This window comes from Phyllobates terribilis, unplaced genomic scaffold (genome assembly GCF_046119375.1).
Source record: "Phyllobates terribilis strain yellow unplaced genomic scaffold, ASM4611937v1 Scaffold_40__1_contigs__length_11209783, whole genome shotgun sequence".
Taxonomy (NCBI): domain Eukaryota; kingdom Metazoa; phylum Chordata; class Amphibia; order Anura; family Dendrobatidae; genus Phyllobates; species Phyllobates terribilis.
The window spans coordinates 3,824,300-3,839,643 of NW_027362800.1; the positions used below are offsets into that span (position 1 = coordinate 3,824,300).

At 44.9% G+C, this 15,344-nt stretch overlaps 11 non-coding genes across 11 annotated transcripts; all 11 read right to left on the reverse strand.

The window, feature by feature from the left end:
- Positions 1 to 1,111: 1,111 nt before the first annotated feature.
- LOC141187036 (U2 spliceosomal RNA) lies at positions 1,112 to 1,302 on the reverse strand. The gene has a single exon (XR_012261259.1). It is a non-coding gene; the product is annotated as a U2 spliceosomal RNA (small nuclear RNA).
- Positions 1,303 to 2,427: 1,125 nt separating this feature from the next.
- LOC141187037 (U2 spliceosomal RNA) lies at positions 2,428 to 2,618 on the reverse strand. Its single transcript, XR_012261260.1, has one exon. It is a non-coding gene; the product is annotated as a U2 spliceosomal RNA (small nuclear RNA).
- Positions 2,619 to 3,740: 1,122 nt separating this feature from the next.
- On the reverse strand, positions 3,741 to 3,931 carry LOC141187038 (U2 spliceosomal RNA). Its single transcript, XR_012261261.1, has one exon. It is a non-coding gene; the product is annotated as a U2 spliceosomal RNA (small nuclear RNA).
- Positions 3,932 to 5,050: 1,119 nt separating this feature from the next.
- On the reverse strand, positions 5,051 to 5,241 carry LOC141187039 (U2 spliceosomal RNA). The gene has a single exon (XR_012261262.1). It is a non-coding gene; the product is annotated as a U2 spliceosomal RNA (small nuclear RNA).
- A 1,119-nt stretch (positions 5,242 to 6,360) lies between these two features.
- Positions 6,361 to 6,551, reverse strand: LOC141187040 (U2 spliceosomal RNA). The gene has a single exon (XR_012261263.1). It is a non-coding gene; the product is annotated as a U2 spliceosomal RNA (small nuclear RNA).
- A 1,118-nt stretch (positions 6,552 to 7,669) lies between these two features.
- On the reverse strand, positions 7,670 to 7,860 carry LOC141187041 (U2 spliceosomal RNA). The gene has a single exon (XR_012261264.1). It is a non-coding gene; the product is annotated as a U2 spliceosomal RNA (small nuclear RNA).
- Positions 7,861 to 8,982: 1,122 nt separating this feature from the next.
- Positions 8,983 to 9,173, reverse strand: LOC141187042 (U2 spliceosomal RNA). The gene has a single exon (XR_012261265.1). It is a non-coding gene; the product is annotated as a U2 spliceosomal RNA (small nuclear RNA).
- A 1,119-nt stretch (positions 9,174 to 10,292) lies between these two features.
- LOC141187044 (U2 spliceosomal RNA) lies at positions 10,293 to 10,483 on the reverse strand. The gene has a single exon (XR_012261266.1). It is a non-coding gene; the product is annotated as a U2 spliceosomal RNA (small nuclear RNA).
- Positions 10,484 to 11,602: 1,119 nt separating this feature from the next.
- On the reverse strand, positions 11,603 to 11,793 carry LOC141191310 (U2 spliceosomal RNA). Its single transcript, XR_012265307.1, has one exon. It is a non-coding gene; the product is annotated as a U2 spliceosomal RNA (small nuclear RNA).
- A 1,117-nt stretch (positions 11,794 to 12,910) lies between these two features.
- Positions 12,911 to 13,101, reverse strand: LOC141187046 (U2 spliceosomal RNA). Its single transcript, XR_012261268.1, has one exon. It is a non-coding gene; the product is annotated as a U2 spliceosomal RNA (small nuclear RNA).
- Positions 13,102 to 14,223: 1,122 nt separating this feature from the next.
- On the reverse strand, positions 14,224 to 14,414 carry LOC141187047 (U2 spliceosomal RNA). The gene has a single exon (XR_012261269.1). It is a non-coding gene; the product is annotated as a U2 spliceosomal RNA (small nuclear RNA).
- Positions 14,415 to 15,344: the final 930 nt, after the last annotated feature.

Below are 15,344 nucleotides of genomic sequence, written 5' to 3' on the forward strand. Positions count from 1 at the left end.
TCAGGAATTGTTTTTTGAGTTTTTTTTTTATGCCGTTCTGCGTGTGGTAAAAGTGATCAGGCAGCGTTATTCTTCGGGTCAGTACGTTTACAGCGATACTACACTTACTGTATTTTTTTTATGTTTTGGCGCTTTTACACAATAAAACTATTTTATAGAAAAAAATATTTTTTTTGCATTGCTTTATTCTGAGCGCTATAACTTTTTTATTTTTCGGCTGATGGAGCTGTATGGCGGCTTTTTTTTTGCGTAACAAGATGACGTTTTCAGTGGTACCATTTTTATTTCTATTTTGTTTTTTGATCGCATTTTTTTCCACTTTTTGTTTGGCAATATGATGAAAAAGCATATTTTTTTGCTCCGTTTTTTATTTATTTTTATTACGGTGTGCACAGAAGGAGTTAATTAGTGTGACAGTTTTATAGCTCGGGTTGTTTCGGACGCGGCGATACCAAATATGTGTACTTTTTTTGGTTTTGTAAAAATATACGGATTTATTGGTTTAATATTTTATTTATTTATTTTGTGATTTTTTTTATTAATAGTTTAAAAACTTTTTTTTTACTTTTTTTCACATTTTTTCTTAGTCCCTGTATGGGACATTAATTTTTATTTTTCTGATCTCTGATCTCATGTAATGTAATAGACATATATTACATTACATGAGATCTTCCCTGACTGTTTCAGTCAGAGTCTCCTGTCTGGCTACAGCTGCAGCTGAGCCAGACAGGACACCATATATGGCAGAGCTGGAGGCGGTCATGTGACCTCCAGCTGCCATAGCAACCCCAGGTCCTGGAAGGACTCGGAGGTCTTCGGAGAGGTAAGTTGACGACCCCCTCTCCTCCTGCTGTCTCCTATATGCCGCGATCACTATAGATCACAGCATATAGAAGACAGCTAAGGGTTAACATCACTGGGACCTGATCTAATCAGGTCCCGATGATGTTCCCTGTCAGAGCTAACGCTCTGCACCGGAATCGCAGCGCTTGCAGGACCCTGGGGGTCCTGAGCACTGCGAGACCGCCCACCGTTTTTAAACGTCGGCGCTGCACAGAGCCCGGCAAGCGCCGACGTTTATCTACAGTGGGCGGTCGGGAACCGGTTAAAGAAGGGGTGCACCGGTCCTGGAGATACTGCAATACCAGGTCAATGCGTGGAGTGGACAGAGCAAGCTCTTTTTCCATCTCCCTGTTCTAAAAATCCATTTAATATATGGTCCCCAGATAGGGGACGTATCAGATATTAAACTGATAAGAACAGATACTACACTTGATCTTAGCCAAAAGGCCGAGAAGCGATAACCAGAATTGGTTTCCGACTACGGTGCCACCCAAGGATTCTGAAAAGTCCATTTGTGGAGATGGCCACCTGGACTCCCGTTAAGAAGACATGCTGTCAACCTCTAGATCCCTCACATGCCTGCACTTTTCGGCTTGCTGCTGCTGCAATCCACGCGTTTTAGATCTGCATAACTCCACCTCTTTTAGCACAGTACCCTCAACCCCCGGCTGTTCCCACCCGCCTCAACACCGTTGGAAGGGAGGAGAACCAATTAAGGCGGGGGGGGGGGGGGGTGGAACGAGCAGCTGTCTACCCTTAGCAGGAGGGTTGCTGATTAATTACCTCTCCTGCTGCTGCTGCTGCTGGCTGTCCAGCAGCAGACTGAAGGTGGCTGCTGCTGTGCGCAGGTATATAAAGGCTCAGAGCCTATTATGACACGCGCAGCCAGCGTTCCATTGCCACATTCCGTCTACTGCAGGCGGGATACCTGGATGGCTGAATGTCACTGAGAAGCTCACAGAGACCGCCATAAGCAACAGTTTAAAAGAATGCCACAGACTAATCAACCAAACTTTTTGGGTTGGTTTCTCTTTTATAGTCTGCAGGCATTAAATGAAAGAAGTCAGTGTTCCAGCAGAGGGAGACAACGTTTCAGAAAAGGCATTGTAGCAAACCAAAAAAGAAATTTTAAGCGCAGCAGAGTAACCAGCTCACATACCTGTTAGCTCAGGTGAGTTTAAAAGGCTGCTGTTGATAACAAGGGCATTTGCTAAATAGATGGTGTGTGTGCAACAATATACTGAAAGGTCAATTATATTGTGCAGCTTATCTCACCACCTGTAGTTATTTAGGTGAAAGCTCCAAAATGCTTGCCTAATATGTCTGTTTATCCAAAAGGAAGTATAGAGGGAGAGCTAGATAGATAGCATTGCATTACATTACATTACATGGCAATGCAATGCACAGCTGCTGAAGTTGAACCAAAATGAGCTTGTCATCTGGCTTCTGCAACTTTTAACATGAAAAATCCAATGAGGAGAAGAAAAGCAAAGCCAAAGAGTCCATCCCAAAATCCGACAAACAAGCAAAATGAACAAAAAGCATTGAATTCAATTCTTTCTGATTTTAGAAACTGCATTAAAGAAGGGGTGCACCGGTCCTGGAGATACTGCAATACCAGGTCAATGCGTGGAGTGGACAGAGCAAGCTCTTTTTCCATCTCCCTGTTCTAAAAATCCATTTAATATATGGTCCCCAGATAGGGGACGTATCAGATATTAAACTGATAAGAACAGATACTACACTTGATCTTAGCCAAAAGGCCGAGAAGCGATAACCAGAATTGGTTTCCGACTACGGTGCCACCCAAGGATTCTGAAAAGTCCATTTGTGGAGATGGCCACCTGGACTCCCGTTAAGAAGACATGCTGTCAACCTCTAGATCCCTCACATGCCTGCACTTTTCGGCTTGCTGCTGCTGCAATCCACGCGTTTTAGATCTGCATAACTCCACCTCTTTTAGCACAGTACCCTCAACCCCCGGCTGTTCCCACCCGCCTCAACACCGTTGGAAGGGAGGAGAACCAATTAAGGCGGGGGGGGGGGGTGGAACGAGCAGCTGTCTACCCTTAGCAGGAGGGTTGCTGATTAATTACCTCTCCTGCTGCTGCTGCTGCTGGCTGTCCAGCAGCAGACTGAAGGTGGCTGCTGCTGTGCGCAGGTATATAAAGGCTCAGAGCCTATTATGACACGCGCAGCCAGCGTTCCATTGCCACATTCCGTCTACTGCAGGCGGGATACCTGGATGGCTGAATGTCACTGAGAAGCTCACAGAGACCGCCATAAGCAACAGTTTAAAAGAATGCCACAGACTAATCAACCAAACTTTTTGGGTTGGTTTCTCTTTTATAGTCTGCAGGCATTAAATGAAAGAAGTCAGTGTTCCAGCAGAGGGAGACAACGTTTCAGAAAAGGCATTGTAGCAAACCAAAAAAGAAATTTTAAGCGCAGCAGAGTAACCAGCTCACATACCTGTTAGCTCAGGTGAGTTTAAAAGGCTGCTGTTGATAACAAGGGCATTTGCTAAATAGATGGTGTGTGTGCAACAATATACTGAAAGGTCAATTATATTGTGCAGCTTATCTCACCACCTGTAGTTATTTAGGTGAAAGCTCCAAAATGCTTGCCTAATATGTCTGTTTATCCAAAAGGAAGTATAGAGGGAGAGCTAGATAGATAGCATTGCATTACATTACATTACATGGCAATGCAATGCACAGTTGCTGAAGTTGAACCAAAATGAGCTTGTCATCTGGCTTCTGCAACTTCTAACATGAAAAATCCAATGAGGAGAAGAAAAGCAAAGCCAAAGAGTCCATCCCAAAATCCGACAAACAAGCAAAATGAACAAAAAGCATTGAATTCAATTCTTTCTGATTTTAGAAACTGCATTAAAGAAGGGGTGCACCGGTCCTGGAGATACTGCAATACCAGGTCAATGCGTGGAGTGGACAGAGCAAGCTCTTTTTCCATCTCCCTGTTCTAAAAATCCATTTAATATATGGTCCCCAGATAGGGGACGTATCAGATATTAAACTGATAAGAACAGATACTACACTTGATCTTAGCCAAAAGGCCGAGAAGCGATAACCAGAATTGGTTTCCGACTACGGTGCCACCCAAGGATTCTGAAAAGTCCATTTGTGGAGATGGCCACCTGGACTCCCGTTAAGAAGACATGCTGTCAACCTCTAGATCCCTCACATGCCTGCACTTTTCGGCTTGCTGCTGCTGCAATCCACGCGTTTTAGATCTGCATAACTCCACCTCTTTAGCACAGTACCCTCAACCCCCGGCTGTTCCCACCCGCCTCAACACCGTTGGAAGGGAGGAGAACCAATTAAGGCGGGGGGGGGGTGGAACGAGCAGCTGTCTACCCTTAGCAGGAGGGTTGCTGATTAATTACCTCTCCTGCTGCTGCTGCTGCTGGCTGTCCAGCAGCAGACTGAAGGTGGCTGCTGCTGTGCGCAGGTATATAAAGGCTCAGAGCCTATTATGACACGCGCAGCCAGCGTTCCATTGCCACATTCCGTCTACTGCAGGCGGGATACCTGGATGGCTGAATGTCACTGAGAAGTTCACAGAGACCGCCATAAGCAACAGTTTAAAAGAATGCCACAGACTAATCAACCAAACTTTTTGGGTTGGTTTCTCTTTTATAGTCTGCAGGCATTAAATGAAAGAAGTCAGTGTTCCAGCAGAGGGAGACAACGTTTCAGAAAAGGCATTGTAGCAAACCAAAAAAGAAATTTTAAGCGCAGCAGAGTAACCAGCTCACATACCTGTTAGCTCAGGTGAGTTTAAAAGGCTGCTGTTGATAACAAGGGCATTTGCTAAATAGATGGTGTGTGTGCAACAATATACTGAAAGGTCAATTATATTGTGCAGCTTATCTCACCACCTGTAGTTATTTAGGTGAAAGCTCCAAAATGCTTGCCTAATATGTCTGTTTATCCAAAAGGAAGTATAGAGGGAGAGCTAGATAGATAGCATTGCATTACATTACATTACATGGCAATGCAATGCACAGTTGCTGAAGTTGAACCAAAATGAGCTTGTCATCTGGCTTCTGCAACTTTTAACATGAAAAATCCAATGAGGAGAAGAAAAGCAAAGCCAAAGAGTCCATCCCAAAATCCGACAAACAAGCAAAATGAACAAAAAGCATTGAATTCAATTCTTTCTGATTTTAGAAACTGCATTAAAGAAGGGGTGCACCGGTCCTGGAGATACTGCAATACCAGGTCAATGCGTGGAGTGGACAGAGCAAGCTCTTTTTCCATCTCCCTGTTCTAAAAATCCATTTAATATATGGTCCCCAGATAGGGGACGTATCAGATATTAAACTGATAAGAACAGATACTACACTTGATCTTAGCCAAAAGGCCGAGAAGCGATAACCAGAATTGGTTTCTGACTACGGTGCCACCCAAGGATTCTGAAAAGTCCATTTGTGGAGATGGCCACCTGGACTCCCGTTAAGAAGACATGCTGTCAACCTCTAGATCCCTGACATGCCTGCACTTTTCGGCTTGCTGCTGCTGCAATCCACGCGTTTTAGATCTGCATAACTCCACCTCTTTTAGCACAGTACCCTCAACCCCCGGCTGTTCCCACCCGCCTCAACACCGTTGGAAGGGAGGAGAACCAATTAAGGCGGGGGGGGGTGGAACGAGCAGCTGTCTACCCTTAGCAGGAGGGTTGCTGATTAATTACCTCTCCTGCTGCTGCTGCTGCTGGCTGTCCAGCAGCAGACTGAAGGTGGCTGCTGCTGTGCGCAGGTATATAAAGGCTCAGAGCCTATTATGACACGCGCAGCCAGCGTTCCATTGCCACATTCCGTCTACTGCAGGCGGGATACCTGGATGGCTGAATGTCACTGAGAAGCTCACAGAGACCGCCATAAGCAACAGTTTAAAAGAATGCCACAGACTAATCAACCAAATTTTTTGGGTTGGTTTCTCTTTTATAGTCTGCAGGCATTAAATGAAAGAAGTCAGTGTTCCAGCAGAGGGAGACAACGTTTCAGAAAAGGCATTGTAGCAAACCAAAAAAGAAATTTTAAGCGCAGCAGAGTAACCAGCTCACATACCTGTTAGCTCAGGTAAGTTTAAAAGGCTGCTGTTGATAACAAGGGCATTTGCTAAATAGATGGTGTGTGTGCAACAATATACTGAAAGGTCAATTATATTGTGCAGCTTATCTCACCACCTGTAGTTATTTAGGTGAAAGCTCCAAAATGCTTGCCTAATATGTCTGTTTATCCAAAAGGAAGTATAGAGGGAGAGCTAGATAGATAGCATTGCATTACATTACATTACATGGCAATGCAATGCACAGTTGCTGAAGTTGAACCAAAATGAGCTTGTCATCTGGCTTCTGCAACTTTTAACATGAAAAATCCAATGAGGAGAAGAAAAGCAAAGCCAAAGAGTCCATCCCAAAATCCGACAAACAAGCAAAATGAACAAAAAGCATTGAATTCAATTCTTTCTGATTTTAGAAACTGCATTAAAGAAGGGGTGCACCGGTCCTGGAGATACTGCAATACCAGGTCAATGCGTGGAGTGGACAGAGCAAGCTCTTTTTCCATCTCCCTGTTCTAAAAATCCATTTAATATATGGTCCCCAGATAGGGGACGTATCAGATATTAAACTGATAAGAACAGATACTACACTTGATCTTAGCCAAAAGGCCGAGAAGCGATAACCAGAATTGGTTTCCGACTACGGTGCCACCCAAGGATTCTGAAAAGTCCATTTGTGGAGATGGCCACCTGGACTCCCGTTAAGAAGACATGCTGTCAACCTCTAGATCCCTCACATGCCTGCACTTTTCGGCTTGCTGCTGCTGCAATCCACGCGTTTTAGATCTGCATAACTCCACCTCTTTTAGCACAGTACCCTCAACCCCCGGCTGTTCCCACCCGCCTCAACACCGTTGGAAGGGAGAACCAATTAAGGCGGGGGGGGGGGTGGAACGAGCAGCTGTCTACCCTTAGCAGGAGGGTTGCTGATTAATTACCTCTCCTGCTGCTGCTGCTGCTGGCTGTCCAGCAGCAGACTGAAGGTGGCTGCTGCTGTGCGCAGGTATATAAAGGCTCAGAGCCTATTATGACACGCGCAGCCAGCGTTCCATTGCCACATTCCGTCTACTGCAGGCGGGATACCTGGATGGCTGAATGTCACTGAGAAGCTCACAGAGACCGCCATAAGCAACAGTTTAAAAGAATGCCACAGACTAATCAACCAAACTTTTTGGGTTGGTTTCTCTTTTATAGTCTGCAGGCATTAAATGAAAGAAGTCAGTGTTCCAGCAGAGGGAGACAACGTTTCAGAAAAGGCATTGTAGCAAACCAAAAAAGAAATTTTAAGCGCAGCAGAGTAACCAGCTCACATACCTGTTAGCTCAGGTGAGTTTAAAAGGCTGCTGTTGATAACAAGGGCATTTGCTAAATAGATGGTGTGTGTGCAACAATATACTGAAAGGTCAATTATATTGTGCAGCTTATCTCACCACCTGTAGTTATTTAGGTGAAAGCTCCAAAATGCTTGCCTAATATGTCTGTTTATCCAAAAGGAAGTATAGAGGGAGAGCTAGATAGATAGCATTGCATTACATTACATTACATGGCAATGCAATGCACAGTTGCTGAAGTTGAACCAAAATGAGCTTGTCATCTGGCTTCTGCAACTTTTAACATGAAAAATCCAATGAGGAGAAGAAAAGCAAAGCCAAAGAGTCCATCCCAAAATCCGACAAACAAGCAAAATGAACAAAAAGCATTGAATTCAATTCTTTCTGATTTTAGAAACTGCATTAAAGAAGGGGTGCACCGGTCCTGGAGATACTGCAATACCAGGTCAATGCGTGGAGTGGACAGAGCAAGCTCTTTTTCCATCTCCCTGTTCTAAAAATCCATTTAATATATGGTCCCCAGATAGGGGACGTATCAGATATTAAACTGATAAGAACAGATACTACACTTGATCTTAGCCAAAAGGCCGAGAAGCGATAACCAGAATTGGTTTCCGACTACGGTGCCACCCAAGGATTCTGAAAAGTCCATTTGTGGAGATGGCCACCTGGACTCCCGTTAAGAAGACATGCTGTCAACCTCTAGATCCCTCACATGCCTGCACTTTTCGGCTTGCTGCTGCTGCAATCCACGCGTTTTAGATCTGCATAACTCCACCTCTTTTAGCACAGTACCCTCAACCCCCGGCTGTTCCCACCCGCCTCTACACCGTTGGAAGGGAGGAGAACCAATTAAGGCGGGGGGGGGGGGTGGAACGAGCAGCTGTCTACCCTTAGCAGGAGGGTTGCTGATTAATTACCTCTCCTGCTGCTGCTGCTGCTGGCTGTCCAGCAGCAGACTGAAGGTGGCTGCTGCTGTGCGCAGGTATATAAAGGCTCAGAGCCTATTATGACACGCGCAGCCAGCGTTCCATTGCCACATTCCGTCTACTGCAGGCGGGATACCTGGATGGCTGAATGTCACTGAGAAGCTCACAGAGACCGCCATAAGCAACAGTTTAAAAGAATGCCACAGACTAATCAACCAAACTTTTTGGGTTGGTTTCTCTTTTATAGTCTGCAGGCATTAAATGAAAGAATTCAGTGTTCCAGCAGAGGGAGACAACGTTTCAGAAAAGGCATTGTAGCAAACCAAAAAAGAAATTTTAAGCGCAGCAGAGTAACCAGCTCACATACCTGTTAGCTCAGGTGAGTTTAAAAGGCTGCTGTTGATAACAAGGGCATTTGCTAAATAGATGGTGTGTGTGCAACAATATACTGAAAGGTCAATTATATTGTGCAGCTTATCTCACCACCTGTAGTTATTTAGGTGAAAGCTCCAAAATGCTTGCCTAATATGTCTGTTTATCCAAAAGGAAGTATAGAGGGAGAGCTAGATAGATAGCATTGCATTACATTACATTACATGGCAATGCAATGCACAGTTGCTGAAGTTGAACCAAAATGAGCTTGTCATCTGGCTTCTGCAACTTTTAACATGAAAAATCCAATGAGGAGAAGAAAAGCAAAGCCAAAGAGTCCATCCCAAAATCCGACAAACAAGCAAAATGAACAAAAAGCATTGAATTCAATTCTTTCTGATTTTAGAAACTGCATTAAAGAAGGGGTGCACCGGTCCTGGAGATACTGCAATACCAGGTCAATGCGTGGAGTGGACAGAGCAAGCTCTTTTTCCATCTCCCTGTTCTAAAAATCCATTTAATATATGGTCCCCAGATAGGGGACGTATCAGATATTAAACTGATAAGAACAGATACTACACTTGATCTTAGCCAAAAGGCCGAGAAGCGATAACCAGAATTGGTTTCCGACTACGGTGCCACCCAAGGATTCTGAAAAGTCCATTTGTGGAGATGGCCACCTGGACTCCCGTTAAGAAGACATGCTGTCAACCTCTAGATCCCTCACATGCCTGCACTTTTCGGCTTGCTGCTGCTGCAATCCACGCGTTTTAGATCTGCATAACTCCACCTCTTTAGCACAGTACCCTCAACCCCCGGCTGTTCCCACCCGCCTCAACACCGTTGGAAGGGAGGAGAACCAATTAAGGCGGGGGGGGGGTGGAACGAGCAGCTGTCTACCCTTAGCAGGAGGGTTGCTGATTAATTACCTCTCCTGCTGCTGCTGCTGCTGGCTGTCCAGCAGCAGACTGAAGGTGGCTGCTGCTGTGCGCAGGTATATAAAGGCTCAGAGCCTATTATGACACGCGCAGCCAGCGTTCCATTGCCACATTCCGTCTACTGCAGGCGGGATACCTGGATGGCTGAATGTCACTGAGAAGTTCACAGAGACCGCCATAAGCAACAGTTTAAAAGAATGCCACAGACTAATCAACCAAACTTTTTGGGTTGGTTTCTCTTTTATAGTCTGCAGGCATTAAATGAAAGAAGTCAGTGTTCCAGCAGAGGGAGACAACGTTTCAGAAAAGGCATTGTAGCAAACCAAAAAAGAAATTTTAAGCGCAGCAGAGTAACCAGCTCACATACCTGTTAGCTCAGGTGAGTTTAAAAGGCTGCTGTTGATAACAAGGGCATTTGCTAAATAGATGGTGTGTGTGCAACAATATACTGAAAGGTCAATTATATTGTGCAGCTTATCTCACCACCTGTAGTTATTTAGGTGAAAGCTCCAAAATGCTTGCCTAATATGTCTGTTTATCCAAAAGGAAGTATAGAGGGAGAGCTAGATAGATAGCATTGCATTACATTACATTACATGGCAATGCAATGCACAGTTGCTGAAGTTGAACCAAAATGAGCTTGTCATCTGGCTTCTGCAACTTTTAACATGAAAAATCCAATGAGGAGAAGAAAAGCAAAGCCAAAGAGTCCATCCCAAAATCCGACAAACAAGCAAAATGAACAAAAAGCATTGAATTCAATTCTTTCTGATTTTAGAAACTGCATTAAAGAAGGGGTGCACCGGTCCTGGAGATACTGCAATACCAGGTCAATGCGTGGAGTGGACAGAGCAAGCTCTTTTTCCATCTCCCTGTTCTAAAAATCCATTTAATATATGGTCCCCAGATAGGGGACGTATCAGATATTAAACTGATAAGAACAGATACTACACTTGATCTTAGCCAAAAGGCCGAGAAGCGATAACCAGAATTGGTTTCTGACTACGGTGCCACCCAAGGATTCTGAAAAGTCCATTTGTGGAGATGGCCACCTGGACTCCCGTTAAGAAGACATGCTGTCAACCTCTAGATCCCTGACATGCCTGCACTTTTCGGCTTGCTGCTGCTGCAATCCACGCGTTTTAGATCTGCATAACTCCACCTCTTTTAGCACAGTACCCTCAACCCCCGGCTGTTCCCACCCGCCTCAACACCGTTGGAAGGGAGGAGAACCAATTAAGGCGGGGGGGGGTGGAACGAGCAGCTGTCTACCCTTAGCAGGAGGGTTGCTGATTAATTACCTCTCCTGCTGCTGCTGCTGCTGGCTGTCCAGCAGCAGACTGAAGGTGGCTGCTGCTGTGCGCAGGTATATAAAGGCTCAGAGCCTATTATGACACGCGCAGCCAGCGTTCCATTGCCACATTCCGTCTACTGCAGGCGGGATACCTGGATGGCTGAATGTCACTGAGAAGCTCACAGAGACCGCCATAAGCAACAGTTTAAAAGAATGCCACAGACTAATCAACCAAATTTTTTGGGTTGGTTTCTCTTTTATAGTCTGCAGGCATTAAATGAAAGAAGTCAGTGTTCCAGCAGAGGGAGACAACGTTTCAGAAAAGGCATTGTAGCAAACCAAAAAAGAAATTTTAAGCGCAGCAGAGTAACCAGCTCACATACCTGTTAGCTCAGGTAAGTTTAAAAGGCTGCTGTTGATAACAAGGGCATTTGCTAAATAGATGGTGTGTGTGCAACAATATACTGAAAGGTCAATTATATTGTGCAGCTTATCTCACCACCTGTAGTTATTTAGGTGAAAGCTCCAAAATGCTTGCCTAATATGTCTGTTTATCCAAAAGGAAGTATAGAGGGAGAGCTAGATAGATAGCATTGCATTACATTACATTACATGGCAATGCAATGCACAGTTGCTGAAGTTGAACCAAAATGAGCTTGTCATCTGGCTTCTGCAACTTTTAACATGAAAAATCCAATGAGGAGAAGAAAAGCAAAGCCAAAGAGTCCATCCCAAAATCCGACAAACAAGCAAAATGAACAAAAAGCATTGAATTCAATTCTTTCTGATTTTAGAAACTGCATTAAAGAAGGGGTGCACCGGTCCTGGAGATACTGCAATACCAGGTCAATGCATGGAGTGGACAGAGCAAGCTCTTTTTCCATCTCCCTGTTCTAAAAATCCATTTAATATATGGTCCCCAGATAGGGGACGTATCAGATATTAAACTGATAAGAACAGATACTACACTTGATCTTAGCCAAAAGGCCGAGAAGCGATAACCAGAATTGGTTTCCGACTACGGTGCCACCCAAGGATTCTGAAAAGTCCATTTGTGGAGATGGCCACCTGGACTCCCGTTAAGAAGACATGCTGTCAACCTCTAGATCCCTCACATGCCTGCACTTTTCGGCTTGCTGCTGCTGCAATCCACGCGTTTTAGATCTGCATAACTCCACCTCTTTTAGCACAGTACCCTCAACCCCCGGCTGTTCCCACCCGCCTCAACACCGTTGGAAGGGAGAACCAATTAAGGCGGGGGGGGGGTGGAACGAGCAGCTGTCTACCCTTAGCAGGAGGGTTGCTGATTAATTACCTCTCCTGCTGCTGCTGCTGCTGGCTGTCCAGCAGCAGACTGAAGGTGGCTGCTGCTGTGCGCAGGTATATAAAGGCTCAGAGCCTATTATGACACGCGCAGCCAGCGTTCCATTGCCACATTCCGTCTACTGCAGGCGGGATACCTGGATGGCTGAATGTCACTGAGAAGCTCACAGAGACCGCCATAAGCAACAGTTTAAAAGAATGCCACAGACTAATCAACCAAACTTTTTGGGTTGGTTTCTCTTTTATAGTCTGCAGGCATTAAATGAAAGAAGTCAGTGTTCCAGCAGAGGGAGACAACGTTTCAGAAAAGGCATTGTAGCAAACCAAAAAAGAAATTTTAAGCGCAGCAGAGTAACCAGCTCACATACCTGTTAGCTCAGGTGAGTTTAAAAGGCTGCTGTTGATAACAAGGGCATTTGCTAAATAGATGGTGTGTGTGCAACAATATACTGAAAGGTCAATTATATTGTGCAGCTTATCTCACCACCTGTAGTTATTTAGGTGAAAGCTCCAAAATGCTTGCCTAATATGTCTGTTTATCCAAAAGGAAGTATAGAGGGAGAGCTAGATAGATAGCATTGCATTACATTACATTACATGGCAATGCAATGCACAGTTGCTGAAGTTGAACCAAAATGAGCTTGTCATCTGGCTTCTGCAACTTTTAACATGAAAAATCCAATGAGGAGAAGAAAAGCAAAGCCAAAGAGTCCATCCCAAAATCCGACAAACAAGCAAAATGAACAAAAAGCATTGAATTCAATTCTTTCTGATTTTAGAAACTGCATTAAAGAAGGGGTGCACCGGTCCTGGAGATACTGCAATACCAGGTCAATGCGTGGAGTGGACAGAGCAAGCTCTTTTTCCATCTCCCTGTTCTAAAAATCCATTTAATATATGGTCCCCAGATAGGGGACGTATCAGATATTAAACTGATAAGAACAGATACTACACTTGATCTTAGCCAAAAGGCCGAGAAGCGATAACCAGAATTGGTTTCCGACTACGGTGCCACCCAAGGATTCTGAAAAGTCCATTTGTGGAGATGGCCACCTGGACTCCCGTTAAGAAGACATGCTGTCAACCTCTAGATCCCTCACATGCCTGCACTTTTCGGCTTGCTGCTGCTGCAATCCACGCGTTTTAGATCTGCATAACTCCACCTCTTTTAGCACAGTACCCTCAACCCCCGGCTGTTCCCACCCGCCTCTACACCGTTGGAAGGGAGGAGAACCAATTAAGGCGGGGGGGGGGGGTGGAACGAGCAGCTGTCTACCCTTAGCAGGAGGGTTGCTGATTAATTACCTCTCCTGCTGCTGCTGCTGCTGGCTGTCCAGCAGCAGACTGAAGGTGGCTGCTGCTGTGCGCAGGTATATAAAGGCTCAGAGCCTATTATGACACGCGCAGCCAGCGTTCCATTGCCACATTCCGTCTACTGCAGGCGGGATACCTGGATGGCTGAATGTCACTGAGAAGCTCACAGAGACCGCCATAAGCAACAGTTTAAAAGAATGCCACAGACTAATCAACCAAACTTTTTGGGTTGGTTTCTCTTTTATAGTCTGCAGGCATTAAATGAAAGAATTCAGTGTTCCAGCAGAGGGAGACAACGTTTCAGAAAAGGCATTGTAGCAAACCAAAAAAGAAATTTTAAGCGCAGCAGAGTAACCAGCTCACATACCTGTTAGCTCAGGTGAGTTTAAAAGGCTGCTGTTGATAACAAGGGCATTTGCTAAATAGATGGTGTGTGTGCAACAATATACTGAAAGGTCAATTATATTGTGCAGCTTATCTCACCACCTGTAGTTATTTAGGTGAAAGCTCCAAAATGCTTGCCTAATATGTCTGTTTATCCAAAAGGAAGTATAGAGGGAGAGCTAGATAGATAGCATTGCATTACATTACATTACATGGCAATGCAATGCACAGTTGCTGAAGTTGAACCAAAATGAGCTTGTCATCTGGCTTCTGCAACTTTTAACATGAAAAATCCAATGAGGAGAAGAAAAGCAAAGCCAAAGAGTCCATCCCAAAATCCGACAAACAAGCAAAATGAACAAAAAGCATTGAATTCAATTCTTTCTGATTTTAGAAACTGCATTAAAGAAGGGGTGCACCGGTCCTGGAGATACTGCAATACCAGGTCAATGCGTGGAGTGGACAGAGCAAGCTCTTTTTCCATCTCCCTGTTCTAAAAATCCATTTAATATATGGTCCCCAGATAGGGGACGTATCAGATATTAAACTGATAAGAACAGATACTACACTTGATCTTAGCCAAAAGGCCGAGAAGCGATAACCAGAATTGGTTTCCGACTACGGTGCCACCCAAGGATTCTGAAAAGTCCATTTGTGGAGATGGCCACCTGGACTCCCGTTAAGAAGACATGCTGTCAACCTCTAGATCCCTGACATGCCTGCACTTTTCGGCTTGCTGCTGCTGCAATCCACGCGTTTTAGATCTGCATAACTCCACCTCTTTTAGCACAGTACCCTCAACCCCCGGCTGTTCCCACCCGCCTCAACACCGTTGGAAGGGAGGAGAACCAATTAAGGCGGGGGGGGGGGGTGGAACGAGCAGCTGTCTACCCTTAGCAGGAGGGTTGCTGATTAATTACCTCTCCTGCTGCTGCTGCTGCTGGCTGTCCAGCAGCAGACTGAAGGTGGCTGCTGCTGTGCGCAGGCATATAAAGGCTCAGAGCCTATTATGACACGCGCAGCCAGCGTTCCATTGCCACATTCCGTCTACTGCAGGCGGGATACCTGGATGGCTGAATGTCACTGAGAAGCTCACAGAGACCGCCATAAGCAACAGTTTAAAAGAATGCCACAGACTAATCAACCAAACTTTTTGGGTTGGTTTCTCTTTTATAGTCTGCAGGCATTAAATGAAAGAAGTCAGTGTTCCAGCAGAGGGAGACAACGTTTCAGAAAAGGCATTGTAGCAAACCAAAAAAGAAATTTTAAGCGCAGCAGAGTAACCAGCTCACATACCTGTTAGCTCAGGTGAGTTTAAAAGGCTGCTGTTGATAACAAGGGCATTTGCTAAATAGATGGTGTGTGTGCAACAATATACTGAAAGGTCAATTATATTGTGCAGCTTATCTCACCACCTGTAGTTATTTAGGTGAAAGCTCCAAAATGCTTGCCTAATATGTCTGTTTATCCAAAAGGAAGTATAGAGGGAGAGCTAGATAGATAGCATTGCATTACATTACATTACATGG